Source organism: Ovis canadensis, chromosome 3 (assembly GCF_042477335.2).
Source record: "Ovis canadensis isolate MfBH-ARS-UI-01 breed Bighorn chromosome 3, ARS-UI_OviCan_v2, whole genome shotgun sequence".
Taxonomy (NCBI): Eukaryota; Metazoa; Chordata; class Mammalia; order Artiodactyla; family Bovidae; genus Ovis; species Ovis canadensis.
The window spans coordinates 206245839-206262154 of record NC_091247.1 but is presented as its reverse complement, the minus strand read 5'-3'; positions in this window follow the sequence as shown (position 1 = coordinate 206262154).

Genomic DNA, 16316 nt, shown 5'->3' with positions numbered 1-16316 from the left:
AATTATCTTTGGGAAAAATGATGAAGACTTGCATGCTAAAGCAAGTTGGATTATTTTCTGTCCAGGGAGTACTAGGAAGCATGGAAACAGCCAATGTATAGGAACACTTCAGTTGAGTAAGCAGAAAGATGGGGGAAAAAGGAAATACGGCTCTAAATTAAATCTTTGCTCATATTATTTTCTTGCTTAAAGGGTTTCTGTTTTCACTTACATAAAATTCTTTGAAGACAGATTGGTTCAATATAAGTCCCCCTATGTTATCGGGTAAGGCATAGTTGCCGTTTAAAAAATGAAACCACCAAGACTGCTAAGAACTGAACAATATTAGCTAGATCCAAGGACTGTGCCAATATAAACAAAGACAGGGACATTTCCCTTTGACAAATGATCTAACACAATGTTTGTGATATTGAATGAAAGATATATTCACTTAATGGAAAACAAGGATAGAGTATCCACTCTTTAAGCATAAATTATCCCTTTGTTTCTTCAAAAGCATTGCTGCTTATTTCTCTCTCTTGTTGCCAAATAAGTGCTAATATAGAAGGAAATTCACAAAGTATCTGCAAGCCTCTTGAGTTGTTCAGTTGCTAAGTCGTGTCCAGCTTCTTGTGACCCTATGGACCACAGCACACCAGGCTTCCTTCACCATTCCCCGGAGTTTGCTCAAACTCATGTCCAATGAGTCAGTGATGCCATCAAACCATCTCATCCTCTGTTGCCCCCACGACGTCTTTTCCTCCTAAGAAGGTCTTTGCCCAGCATCAGGGTCTTTGCCCATGAGTTGGCTTTTCACAGCAGGTGGCCCAAGTATTGGAACTTCTGAAGTCCTTCTAATGAATATTCTGGGTTGATTTCCTTTAGGATTGACTGTGACTACCACTGAGTTTTTTGAATTTCCTGGCATATTGAGTGCTGCACTTTCTTTCCTTCCAAGGAGCAAGCCTCTTTTAATTTCACGGCTGTAGGCCCCATTTGCAGTCATATGAGAAAAATTTTAATGGATAAAGATAGGGCTGATCTATTCAAATTTTGGTTTTGCCTCCATTTCCTTATTTGGAGTCTGTCCTTTTGACATTGTGTGTCAACACTTCTACTTCACAGATTTAAATTCTTGATCTTTAGACTTTTGGTATTAAAGGCTTGTAGGTTTGCTATTTCCCTTGGCAACTGGCTTTAATTTCACAAATAAGAGTACTTTCTGTGATCATAAACTAGAAGGGCTATTTGTAGTTTACCTTTTAAAATATTCTCTCTCATCTAAGATCTCTCATGTTCTTTCATGTTATTAAAAAAAGCAGAAATTACTCATTGCTACACAGGATTTGAAGTCCAGAGTGTATCTTTCTTTTCCCCCAGGAGGTAGTTTCCCTTACTTTACTCAGTAGCAGATCACAGTATTTGCACACTGTCTCATCACATAAATCACTTTCATATTCTCATCTGAACTTTATAATAAGCCTATGAAATAGTAGAATTGCTTAGTGAACCCTTGGGTTTTAATAGGTCCTTAAACAATGACTGAAGGAAATGTAGATTTAACGTTGCTGTTCAGTCACCCAGTCATGTCCGACTCTTGCAACCCCATGGACTGCAGCACGCCAGGCCTCTCTGTCCTTCACCATCTCTCAAAGTTTGCCCAAGTTCATCGTGTCCGTTGCATCAGTGAATGCCATCCAGCCATCTCACCCTCAATGCAGATATTAATGACTTATTTTTTAAAGTAAGTATCTGAAGTATGTGTAGTGAAAATGATTTTCTAAGGTCACTAGGTAGAGTTTGAACTCATGTTCAGCTTTTTTAGATCACAGGGCAAGTTTCTTTCTATTGTATTATGGCTTTAGTTTTTGTAATTTTTAAGGTAAAATTTAGAGTGAAATGTTCAGATACTAAGTGCACAATCTGAGTTTTGAGAAACACATTCACCTGTAAAGCCAACACATCAGGCAAGGTATTGAATCTTTCTGTTTCTGCAACATTTCCTGGGGACATTTTCCATAACTCCCAGTCCAGACGATCACTGTTGTGACTTTTTTTAACCACCAAAGCTCAGTATTGCCTGATCTAAACCTTCTGATAAATGGAATCTTATAGTAAATACTCTTTTGTATTTTGCTTCTCTCACTCAGCATAAATTTAAGGTTTACCCACATTTTGCATGCATAAGAACTTCATTCTTTTTAATTGCTAAGCAATAGCTCATCACGTGAATGTACTGCAGTTTCTTCATTTGTTTTCTTGCCAATGAATCAAACTGCTATAAACATTTGTGCACCAGTTTCTTTATGGATATAAATGTTCATGTAGTTTTTTCTTTTTTTGGAAATTGCTGGGTTTACATGCTAGATGACAGGACATATAAGAAACTGTCAAATTTTTCCCAAAGTGGTTGTACCATTTCACATTCCCGCCAATAATGTATGAATATTTCCGGTGTTTCACATCCTGTTGACATTTAGTATTGTCAGTATTTTAAATTGTAACCATTGTGGTGGGTTGTGTTGCAGTTTGTATTCTCTTGGTTAACCTGCAGAGCTTTTTTTCACAGGCTTATATGCCATTTGGGAATCTTAGTGAGGTGTCAAACCTTTTCCTTCATTTTTAAATAAGACTGTCTTTTTGTCATTGAGTTGTTGGCATTCTTTCTATATTCTGTATACAGATCTTTTGCTAGGTATATTGTGAATATATTCTCTGCATTGGTGGCTTGTCTGTTCACTTTCTAATGCAGTCTTGACTGACAGAATTGTAACACTTTTTCTCTTGTTGCTATTGCTTTCTGCACTCTAAGAAACGTTTGCCTTACCCCAGACTGCAAAGATATGTTTTCTTCTAGATGTTTTATGGACTTAGATTTACATTTTGGTCTATAACTTTAACATTTATATTATGTCCATTTTGTGTTAATTTTTCAGTATGGTGTAAGGTAGATGTTGAGGTTAGCTTTTTCCATGTGGATAGCCAGTTGTTTCAGCAATTTTCATTGAAAATATGTTTATTATCTTATTGAACACTTTTGTCTCTTTCAAGTCGATTGTGTAAATAGGTTTACATCTGTACTATCCCTTCTGTTAGATCCTTATGCCAGTACAATATCTTAATTACTCTACCTTAATGTGCCTTCCAATCATTTTGTCAAAATCTCTTTGACTGATATAGTCTATGCATTTCCATTTGAATTTTAGAAATAGATTGATAATTTTGATAAAAATCCTTCTGAGGTTGTAATTAGAGTGTATTCCAATCTATTTTGGAGAGAACTAGTAGCTTAACAGTAATGAGTGTTTCAATCCATGAATTTAATATTCCCTTCATTTACCTAGGTCCTTAATTTCTCAAGGCAATGCTTTGTAGTTTTTAGTGTGAAAGTGAAGTCGCTCAGTCATGTCCGACTCTTTGCTACCTATGGACTGTAGCTCACTAAGCTCCTCTGTCCATGGGATTCTCCAGGCAAGAATACTGGAGTGTATAAGTGTATAAGCCTTCAGATATTTTGTTACATTTATTCCTAAATATTTTGTTTAGATGTTATTGTAAGTAGAAGTTTTGAATTTTATTTTTTACCTGTATAGTGCAAGTATAGAGTTTCCCTGGTGGCTCAGACAATAAAGAATCCACTTACCACTGCAGGAGACCCGGGTTCGGTCCCTGGGTTGGGAGAGTCCCCTAGAGGACTGCATGGCAACCCACTTCAGTATTCCCACCTGGACAGTTCCATGGACAGAGGAGCTTGGTGGGCTATAGTCCATAGGGTTGCAGTCAGACATGACTGACTAACACACACATACACATACACACATGCACACACGGTGCAAGTAGGTAGACAAATTGTGCATATTGCCTTGTGTAGAGAACTTGCTAAACTCACTTAGTAGTTGTTTCACAGATTACCTCAGGTACTTTTACATAAAAAATCACATCTGCAAATAGAGACAATTTTACTTTTTAATGCACTTTATATTTTTCTTGTCTTATATAGTTGTATGATATAAGACTGTGTAAGGTGTTGAACAGAAATGATGAAAGTAGATACCCTCTTTATTCCTAATGTTAATATGAAAAATGCTCAGTGTTGCACCATTAAGTAAGATGTAGGTTTTTAAATATGTACAGTTAATCAGACTGAGGAAATTCTGTGCTATTCCTAATTTACTGTGAAGTTTTAGTAAGCCTGGTGAGTAATTTTGTCAAGTCTTTTCTGTACCTAACGAGATGACCATGTGACTTTTCCCTTTAACCTGTTTTTGTGAAGTGAAGTCGCTCAGTCATGTCTGACTCTTTGCAACCCCATGGACAGTAGCCTACCAGGCTCTGCTGCCCATGGGATTTTCCAGGCAAGAATACTGGAGTGGGCTGCCATTTCCTTCTCCAGGGGATCTTCCCAACTCAGGGATCAAACTCGGGTCTCCTGCATTGCAGACAGATGCTTTACCGTCTGAGCCACCAGGGAAGCCCATTTGTGCTGACATACTGATTTTCAAATGTGAAGCCAATTTTATATTCCTAAAATAAACACCACTTGCCAAGTGAATACGCTAAAACTGTTAAGGATTTTTACATATCCTTATTGCATGCCTGCAATGCAGGAGACTGAAGTTCAATCCCTGGGTCAGGAAGATCCTCTGGAGAAGGAAATGGCAACTAACTCCAGTATTCTTGCCTGGAAAATCTCATGAAAAGATGAGCTTGGTCCATGGGGTCGCAAGAGTTGGACAAAACTTAGTGACTAAACAACAACAATATTCCATTTTATATATACACACACCACATCAAGTCATCTGTTGATGGACATTTAGGTTGTTTCTATGTCTTGGATATTGTAAATAGTGCTGTTATGTACATAGGGGTGCAGGTATCTTTTGGAATTGTAGTTTTATCTGGGTATATGCTCCAGAGTGGGCATGCTGGATCATATGGCAACTCTTAGTTTTTTGAGAAACCTTTATACCCTTTTCCATAATGTCAGTACCAATTTACAAAGGAGTTCCCTTTTCTCCACACCCTCTACAGCATTTATTATTTATAGAATTTTTAATGATGACCATTCTGACCTGTGTGAGGTGGTACCTCACGGTAGTTTTGATTTGCATTTCTCTAATAATTACCAATGATAAGCATCTTTTCATGTGCTTGTTGGTCATCTGGATGTCTTCCTTGGGGAAATGTCTACTTAGGTCTTCTGCCCATTTTTTGATTGGATTGTTTGTTTCTTTGTTGTTGAGTTATATGAGCTGCCTGTATGCTTTGGAAATTAAGCCCTTGTTAGTCTCATCATTTGCAAATATTTTCTCCCAGATCTAGGCTGTTTTTTTGTTTTATCTGTGGTTTCCCTTGCTGTGCATACAGTGGCTCTGGCCTAACAGCTGGATGGCTTGTTTAGCTTCTGCCTAAGTTCTGTGAAAACAGAAAATATGTCTCAAATTTGCCTGATTCCATAGTTTTTGTTTTATGAATAATTTTAATACAATTGCTATAGTCAAGTCACTTGCTTTGCCTCCATTTTGTAAAATGATTCTTCTTTTTCCTCATGTTCCAAAGGCCCATGTATCTTCTCCCAGGGTGTTTTGGAGCATGAAAAAAAATATTTTTTAATGTGTCTAATTAGTTTTGTTTTGTGGAATTATCATACTTTATTCTTCAGGGAGAAAAATTTTGACTAAGAAATCTGATATATTTATTTATGGAGGAAACTTGCTTAAAGGAACATTATCTTTGTAGTTTCAAAGTTGATTACCCTTTTCAGGTTGAAGTAGACCAGAGGAAATTTCCTTCTCAAAGGAATTCTGCCTTTAGGAACCTTATCAGTTGAGTTTTGTAGTTATACCAGGCCCTAGTGGAGAAATGAATGCCTTAGGATATAGTGGTTTATTTTCCTGACTCAGAAGTCAGATCATATCACACTAGTATCTCAGGGACTCAGAAAGTTAACAAAGCAAAACAAAAAACTGTTGCTCAGTATAACTAAAAGCACATTCAAACAAAGATTGTGTGGTGAGGGTTCTAGAATTATTCCTGACTCTAAGCTAAATGTCTACAGGGAAGTTACAGAACTTTTTAAAATTCAGGTTCATTTTCTGTAAACTAAACATGATGTACAAGGTACCTCCTGTATGAAATCTGTTTATTCTTAGTTGTCTTACAGCTTCATTCTCTTTTGCATCACAAATTTCTTCTTCTTGACTGGAATATTCCTGTGAATATACAGATTTTTCAATATTTAAAATTTTTTTCATCTCTTTTTTGACCTCTTATCTCTACAACCATTGAAGGAAGTACCTCATCTTTCAGTCAGAAAATCTTTATTCTACAAAGCATTCCATGAGAACTTACTTAAAAGAGGAAGGGATGGGGTCTTTGAATGCATAGCATGAATTTTATCATAAATCTTATCACAAATCCTAATAAACCCTAAATTTGTTCTAAACTGCAGTATTTATTATCCTTCTACTAACCTCATAGCCTCAGAATTCTATGTATTGTTATGGCTTTCCCAGTGGCTCAGTGGTAAAAAAAAAAATCAACCTGCTAATACAGGAGTTGGGCTTTTGATCCCCGGGTTGGGAAGATCCTCTAGAGGAGGAAATGGCAAATCAGTCCTGTATTCTTGCATGGAAAATTCCATGGACAGAGGAGCCTGGCAGGCTACAGTCCATAGGGTTGCAAAGAGTCAGACACAACTTAGCGACTAAACAACAACAACAACAAGTGGCACTTATCAGTTCTCTCCTTTACAAGTAAGAATACATAAGTCAGACATGACTGAGTGACTGAAATGAACTGAACTGATATATGAATATTCAATTCAGTTCAGTTCAGTTGCTCAGTTGTGTCCAACTATTTGCAACCCCATGGACTGCAGCACGCCAGGCCTCCATGTCCATCACCAACTCCCAGAGCTTACTCAAACTCATGTCCATCAAGTCGGTGATGCCATCCAACCATCTCATCCTCTGTTGTCCCCTTCTCCTCCAGCCTTCAATCTTTCCCAGCATCAGGGTCTTCTCCAATGAGTCAGTATTTGCATTAAGTGGCCAAAGTTGTGGAGTTTCAGCTTCAGCATCAGACCTTCCAATGAATATTCAAGACTGATTTCCTTTAGGATTGATGGGTTTAATCTCCTTGCAGTCCAAGGGATTCACAAGAGTCTTCTCCAACACCACAGTTCAAAAGCATCAATGCTTTGGCACTCAGCTTTCTTGATAGTTCAACTCTCACATCCATACATGACTACTGGAAAACCACAGCTTTGACTAGACAGACTTTTGCTGGCAAAGTAATGTCTCTGCTTTTTTTTTTTTCTTTAGTTTTTTATTTTTTAAATTTTAAAATCTTTAATTCTTACATGCGTTCCCAAACATGAACCCCCCTCCCACCTCCCTCCCCATAAATATGCTGTCTAGATTGATCATACCTTTTCTTCCAAGGACCATGCGTCTTTTAATTTCATGGCTGTAGTCCCCATCTGCAGTGATTTTGGAGCCCTCAAAAGTAACGTCTCTCACTGTTTCCACTGTTTCCCCATCTACTTGCCATGAAGTGATGGGACCAGATGCCATGATCTTCATTTTCTGAATGTTGAGTTTTAAGCCAACTTTTTCACTCTCCTCTTTCACTTTCATCAAGAGGCTCTTTAGTTCTTCTTCACTTTCTGCCATAAGGGTGGTGTCATCTGTGTATCTGGGGTTATTGATATTTCTCCCAGCAATCTTGTTTCCAGGTTCTGCTTCATCTAGCCTGGCATTTTGCATAATGTCCTCAGCATATAAGTTAAATAAGCAGGGTGACAATATACAGCCTTGACGTACTCCTTTCCCAATTTGGAACCAGTCTGTTGTTCCATGTGCAGTTCTACCGGTTGCTTCCTGACCTGCATACAGGTTTCTCAGGAGGTAAGTCAGGTGATCTGGTATTCCTATCTCTTGAAGAATTTTCCACAGTATGTTGTGATCTACACAGTCAAAGGCTTTGGCACAGTTAATAAAGAAGAAGTAGATGTTTTTCTGGAATTCTCTTGCTTTTTTGATGATCCAACGGTTGTTGGCAATTTGATCTCTGGTTTGTCTATCTTTTCTAAATCCAGCTTGAACAACTGGAAATTCATGGTTCACATACTCTTGAAGCCTGGCTTGGAGAATTTTGAGCATTACTTTGCTAGCATGTGAGATGAGGGCAATAGTTTGAGCATTCTTTGGCATTGCCTTTCTTTGGGATTGGAATGAAAACTGACCTTTTCCAGTCCTGTGGTCACTGCTGAGTTTTTCAAATTTCCTGGCATATTGAGTGCAGCACTTTCACAGCATCATCTTTTAAGATTTGAAATAGCTCAACTGAAATTTCATCACCTCCACTGGCTTTGTTTGTAGTGATGCTTTGTTAGGCCCACTTGACTTCACATTCCAGGATGTCTGGCCTCAGGTAAGTGACCATACCATCGCAGTTATCTGGGTCGTGAAGATCTTTTTTGTATAGTTCTTCTGTGTATTCTTACCCCCTTTCTTAATATCTTGGGCTTCTGTTAGGTCCATACAATTTCTGTCCTTTATTTTGTCCATCTTTGCAAGAAATGTTCCCTTGGTATTTCTACTTTTCTTGAAGAGATCTCTAGTCTTTCCCATTCTATTGTTTTCCTCTATTTCTTTGCTCTGATCTCCGAGGAAGGCTTTCTTATCTCTCCTTGCTATTCTTTGGAACTCTGCATTCAAATGGGTATATCTTTCCTTTTCACCTTTGCCTTTCACTTCTTTTCTCAGCTATTTGTAAGGCCTCCTCAGACAACCATTTTGCCTTTTTTCATTTCTTTTCCTTGGAGATAGTCTTGATCCCTGTCTCCTGAACAATGTTGTGAACCTCCATCCATAGTTCTTCAGGTGCTCTGTCTGACAGATCTAATCCCTTGAATCTATTTGTCGCTTCCACTGTATAATCATTAGGGATTTTATTTAGGTCATACATGAATGGTCTAGTGGTTTTCCCTGCTTTCTTCAATTTAAGTCTGAATTTGGCAATAAGGAGTTCATGATCTGAGCCACAGTCAGCTCTCAGTCTTGTTTTTGCTGACTGTATAGAGCTTCTCCATCTTTGGCTGCAAAGAATATCATCAATCTAATTTCAGTATTGACCATCTGGTGATGTCCATGTGTAGAGTCTTCTCTTGTGTTGTTGAAAGAGGGTGTTTGCTATGACCAGTGCATTTTCTTGGCAAAACTCTATTAGCCTTTGCCCTGCTTCTTTCTGTACTTCAAGGCCAAATTTGCCTGTTACTCCAAGTGTTTCTTGACTTCCTAATTTTGCATTCCAGTCCCCTATAATGAAAAGGACACCTTTTTGGGGGTGTTAGAAGGTCTTGTAGGTCTTCATAGAACAGTTCAACTTCAGCTTCTTCAGCATTACTGATCATGGCATAGACTTGGATTACGGAGATATTGAATGGTTTGCCTTGGAAATAACAGAAGTCATTCTGTCATTTTTGAGACTGCATCCAAGTACAGCATTTCAGACTCTTTTGTTGACTCTGATGGCTACTCCATTTCTTCTAAGGATTTCTTGCCCACAGTAGTAGATATAATGGTCATCTGAGTTAAATTCACCCACGTCTAAATTCACCCACGTCTAAACATCTAAAATGTCGACGTTCACTCTTGCCATCTCCTGTTTGACCACTCATAGTTTGCCTTGAATCATGGACATAACATTCCAGGTTCCTATGCAATATTGTGCTCTATAGCATCGGACTTTGCTTCTATCACCGGCACATCCACAGCTGGGTGCTGTGTTTGCTTTGGCACCATCTTTTCATTCTTTCTGGAGTTAGTTCTCCACTGATCTCCAGTAGCATACTGGCACCTACCATCCGGGGAGTTCATCTTTCAGTGTCCTATCTTTTTGCCTTTTCATGCTGTTCATGGGGTTTCAAGGCAAGTTATATATTGCCATATACATATTATATATGTGTATATACATATGTATTTAATTTATAGATATTTAATTTAAGGGTGTATATAGGAGGCTCAGAGGGTAAAGAATCTGCATGCAATGTGGGAGACCTGTGTTCAGTCCCTGGGTTGTGAAGATTCCCTGGAGAAGGGAATGGCTATTCTGGCCTGGAGAATTTGATGGACAGAGAAGACTGGCAGGCTACTGTCTATGGGGTTGCAAAGAGTCAGACATGACTGGGTGACTTTCACTTCACATATAAATCGTATATGCATTCTGGGAAGAGCTGACTCACTGGAAAAGACTCTGATGCTGGGAGGGATTGGGGGCAGGAGGAGAAGGGGACAACAGAGGATGAAATGGCTGGATGGCATCACTGACTTGATGGTCATGAGTTTGAGTAAACTCCAGGAGTTGGTGATGGACAGGGAGGCCTGGAGTGCTGTGATTCATGGGGTTGCAAAGAGTCGGACACGACTGAGCGACTGAACTGAACTGAATGTAGTAATTGTTTAGATGACATTATAATGTGAGAAGTATGCTTCTTTCTCTATGTGGCCTATTTGAATGTTCAAATCTATTAATACCTTTCATCATTGTCTTTTCTAAAATCTAATCAAAAGCCTTTGTTTTATAGGTAGGCTCACTGTCCCACAGATTTGCTTCTAATATCGCAGATTCAGAAATCTAGCTTGGGATTCATGTTTGAAAATTTTATGCCTTTTTAGTTTAATATATGCCTATTTACTGCTTTGAAAAAAATAATCAGAGAGAACAATGGTTAGTCAAGTGTGCATCATTGCTTCAGACATCCTAAGTATCATTTTTCAACAACATATATTGTAACTGTTAGCAGCAAATGCTTGTTTATGTCCTAATGCTTTGTCTTATGTGAAATATAGACTGCATAAATAAAATGAGAGCTTTTACTTTCTCTGGCAAATCTGTTTTCAGTATAGTCACAGAGAAATCAGTTACCATGACTGCAAGATCATCTGGCCATTTATTCACTTATTAAATTACACTTTAGCAACAGTCATTCTTACTTCCTGGCCCAGGGATATGGTTTGACCTTTCATTTTGAATTGCTAAGTAAAATTATAAATTCATGTATTCAATTTCCTATTTAAAAACACTGGTTTTTGTGTTTCCTTGGTTATCAAAGTTAATTTTTTTCAGATTGATTATACTCAATGCTGTTACATGAGCTCTTGAGGGTGGAATCAGAGGTTATATTGGTGTCACAAGAAATAAAAGTTAATTGACTGCCCACAATGGAAACTGAAGTTTCTTTTCTTAGAAAATTATAGCATATTGGTGAGTGTCTGATACTGATGTTGCTGCTGCTCACATATGGGATTTCTTGAAATAAATTCAATCATATCAGCTAGCAATGACCAGATGTATTCTACATATTGCTGGAAGAAACCGTCCCAAATTAAGTTTCAGGTAGAATTGTAGTAGTGATTCCTTTTTGCTCTGATGGTCAGATTTTTTTACATTAAAAACAGTATACCTTTGGACATAGAAGGCATATACAATACTTGCACATTATTTCTGTCAATGAAAAAATGTTGCCTGCTGTATCAGTAAACAAAGGATGTTGACGCCATCAAGCCATCGTATTATAGCTGCCTCGATGGTGACCTCCAAGGGAATTCAAGATAGAAACAGGATGCCTACCATCAAGCCTCCAGCCGCTGCAGCAACCTGCCAATGTTTCTGAGGAGACTCAGGATGGGAAAACACAGAATATTGGCCCAGATAGCTGAGGTGTATATCAAAGGAATGATTTCAATGAGCCCAGACTTTTGCATCTTCCCATACATACAAAAAAGCTAAATTCATTAACTTGAAATGTCTGGGGGGAAAAAAGTGTGTTTTAGTTGCTCAATTATGTCCAATTCTTTGAGACCCCATGGACTGTAGACCTCTAGGCTCCTCTGTCCATGGAATTCTCCAGGCAGGAATACTGGAGATGGTTGCCATGCCCTCCTCCAGGGGATCTTCCTGACTCAGGAATCAAACCCAGGTCTCCTGCATTATAGGAGAAGGGAATGTCTACCAACTCTGGTATTCATGCCCAGAGAATTCCATGGACAGAGGAGCCTGGAAGGCTACAGTACATGGGGTCTCAAAGAGTAGATATGACTGAGCAACTAACATGGAGATCTGGTTGGGAGAGGGGCAAAATTTTTGCATTTCTAATAAGCTCCCCAGAGAAGCTGATGCACACTTTGTGAATCAATGGCCAACATGATATGTTAAAACATACTGTGTACTCTTTACCAAAAACATTGTGGTAACACTTTGTTCTTGAAATGCCTAAAATATCCTTCACTTCCCAGTAGTCTACCAAAACAGAAAGTGCTTGTATTGTGCATCCTTAACTCTGCCACCCACTCAGGGTGATCTTAGGTAAACCACAAAATCTATTTGTATTTAAGCTTCTTCTTACAAAGGAGAGCACTGTAATACTCTTACTCTGCAAATTCTGATTTTTCTAGGTTGAAAACTCTCTGACTAAAGAATTGAAAGTATGTAAGCCTTTTGTGGGGGCTTGCCAGGTGGTACTAGTGGTAAAGAACCTGCCTGCCAATGCAGGAAACAAGAGACACAGGTTCAATTCCTGGGTTGGAAAGATGCCCTGGAGGAGGGCATGACAACTCATTCCAGTATTCTTGCCTGGAGAATACCTGTGGACAGAGGAGCCTGGTGAGCTACAGTCCATGGAGTAGCAGAGAGTCAGGCACAACTTCAGTTTAGTTTAGTTCAGTTCAGTTCAGTTGCTCAGTCGTGTCCAACTTTTGCAACCCCCATGGACTGCAGCACACCAGGCCTCCCTGACCATTACCAACTCCCGGAGTCTACTCAAACTCATGTCCATTGAGTCGGTGATGCCATCCAATCACCTCATCCTCTGTTGTCCCCTTCTCCTCCCACCTTCAGTCTTTCCTGGCATCAGGGTCTTTTCAAAGGAGTCAGTTCTTTGCATCAGGTGGCCACACAAGCCTTTGGTGAAGAACATTAACTAAGCTCTAGTGATTCAGTTACATTTCCCCCAGAAATTATTTTTATAATATTCTATCATCAGCCAGACCCTGGAATAGCAACAACTGATATTGAGTGTAACTCAAACCAAAGGTTGACCTTGACCAGTCTTTTATGCCTTCTCTAGTACAAAGATACTGGAAGTACCTGATTTAGATGGGGATATTGTCTCTCTTCTTCCCCATCACAGAAGGGCAAACTACCCAGAAGAAAGTAGTCTTTGCCTTCTTTTATCTGTGTCCCAGGAGCACCTTAGTTCTTAAGACCTATACACATTCATTTGAACAGAAGTGTCATCTGAAATGAATAAAGTAATTTCCTGTTTCCCTGAGGTCTCAAGGCAAAAGCATCTCACACTCAATGTCTTTTTTCTTTTCTATTACAGAACAAGGTTCCTGATCTAAATTCAATTATGTGGGATAAATTTTTTAACTCTATTCTTTTTTTCCCTAAAGATTCAAATTCTAGAATCAGAACAGTTTTCTGGGGCTCTGTCTATGCAAGGCTTATGGATTTATAATAGCCATCTATTTTTGAGCTTCTCTGTATGGTGATACATGCAATGAGTTAATTGTGAGCACTTCAAGTTCACTTTCTCACTATTAGTTTCCATGCTTATTCATTTTTTTGAGGGATGACATTGATTGATACTGTCTAGACAAAATCATTGATTCTGTTTCTCACTGTTGTTTGGGGTGGGATTGACAGAGCATTGAAAGAGGTCTAGTTCTGATGTTGGACAGAGGTCAGATTTTGAGTTTTCTGTTTTGCATATTTGTGAGTTCTGTTCATTGGATTGACATTTAGATTCCAGCAGGCAGGAGAAAATGCTGCAGACAGTAAAAGACAGCAAAACTTTGATGAAAACCATGGTACTCTTAGAGGAATAATATACTTCACAGCACAAATTACCTTTCCTTGCTATTGTGGCAAAAATGTATTTATGAGTACGTTGAATGTAGAAGCCATTTTTCCTGGGACAGTCTTAGTTTATGCCTATTTTCTTGGCAAACTTATAAATAATCGTCTTTTAGGCTCCAAAGTGCTTCAGTTTGGATGGTAACCATGGTCACCTTTTTTTTTTAGCAGGTGTAAATCATATGCAAACAACTACTTTTTTGGCGTGTTCTTAAAAAGAAAGCTGGAAATATTTTCCAATTCGTTGAATGCTACTAGTCCGTAAAATATTGGGACAAACAAAAAGCATTTACTTCAGCAAATAATTAGCCTCTGATTCCAAGAAGGTCTCCCATAGACACAACGATGGTATAATGGTCTCGAAAATTGAGCTGTGGCACCGGGGTGGCACACCAGTCCTTTCATCAGATAGCTGGAAATTTATCACCAATTATTTCTATATCTGGAAGAAAAACTAAATACACTCTGGATTGTAATTATTCCTGTCTTCAGTGCAGATAAATTCTAGCAAATAATTCTGAATTATTCAGGAAAAAGAAAGCAAGTGTTATGGGTTATATTTATAAGTAAAGAGGTCTTTCTATAGGGAAGAGCAGAAAGTTTTTGAGTACAAGGGGTCTTCCCTCTGCTGTTCATTATCTATTATGCTTATTATTATCTACTTATGTTTATTACCTATTTAAGTCATAGGTACTCTTTCACAATATAAATAAACATGTTTGTCATAAAAGTTATATTCTGACAAGCTCTTTTCTGGTTTTAAATAAAAGAAATAGTTGGCACCAACTTTCTTCTTAGTGCTGTCTTAGGTTCAAGAGTATATAGAAACATCAAGTTCAGTGGAGAAGCATGAGACCATTATATAAAGGTAGATTCACAATAAAGAGGATATAAGATTATGTGACAGAATGTATGACTTGAAAAATTTAAAGGCATTTTAGAGGAGGCAACTAGAATTTGCCTGCTATTTGGGCCTTCGAATTATGCACAAAATACCTGTGCTTGGCATTTATATGCCAAACACTAATGCTTTATCGTCACTCATGCCAAGCGCTTGAACAAACTGCTGCCGAATATGAAGCCTGGGGAAACAAATGGCATAATAAAGAACTGCCTTTTTATGTCTGAATCAGTTACTCAGACTTAGGGGCCATTTTCCTCTGCATGGAATAAAGCTGCTCCCTGGAAATTCTGGGCATAGAAACAGATGGAGGAAGATATTGAAGTAATTAATGCTCTGAGAACATTAGAAGAAATTGGATTGATATGAACTGGCATTAAATAACACCAATTTGAAAAATTCAAATAGCTACCACATTTAGAATTGCCTTTCTTAAAGCTGCAGATTCAATTGGAGAGCAAGTGAGTACATGCTGAGAATTTACTAAAACCGTTTTCCTCTCAGGAAGATAACTAAAACAGAAAGGAGCTTGGAACTATTTCAGTCTTTGCATTCCAGGATGAAGGTAGCTGACCTTGACCATGTGAAGAACTTGGCATCAGCTGAGTGACAGCCTCTAGTTCCTTATCCTCTCTTTCTAGAACTATAATACTAATTTTTCTCTTTCAATTTACCCAGACCAGAGTAGTAAGCAGCACTTTTCATACATGCAGTTGTCATAAATAGCTACTAAAACAATGATTTTTCTTAAAGCCTTCAGGAGATACTGAGAAAAAAGGTTGCTATTTGCAGCATTTCAGATAAGAAGAGGAACTAAAAAGTGTCCTTATTAAAGGAAGCAAGTTTTTCTTATTGTGAAGTTCAAGCTAGGATATTTTGAAATTGTGTTCAATGGTTTTAGCACAATCGTTTCTATTACTAACATCCCTTTTGTCTGTACTCTCAAGAAAAGGTAAGGGTATAACACTGTAGGAAATGTAGAGTCAGGAAAGTGAGGTAGACTAAAGCTACCCCCAGAGGGGAGCAGAGTCAGAACTTAAACTGTTCTCTCAACATTTAAGCTATAATAGCAAATTTACCTTTAGGTAAGTACCTTCCATAGCTCAAATACAGAAAAATTCTCAGTAGAAATACTTTCACAAAAACTAGGTAATGCTAATTTCCTACTGTTTCAAAAGCTAATATTGCCCTACATAATATTCAGGCATTCAATTTCTTAAAGAAAATTGTTGGAAGGACTGATGCTGAAGCTGAAGCTCCAATACTTTGCCCAACTGATGTGAAGAGCTGACTCATCGGAAAAGACCAGGATGCTGGGAAAGATTGAGGGCAGGAGGAAAAGGGGGCAACAGAGGTTTAGATGGCATCATTGACTCAATGGACATGAGTTTGAGCAAACTCCAGGAGGTTGTGAAGGACAGGGAAGCCTGGTGTGCTGCAGTTAGTTCATGGGGTCACAGAGAGTCAGACACGACTTCGCCACTGAATGACAATATTGAAAGAAATGTTTTGT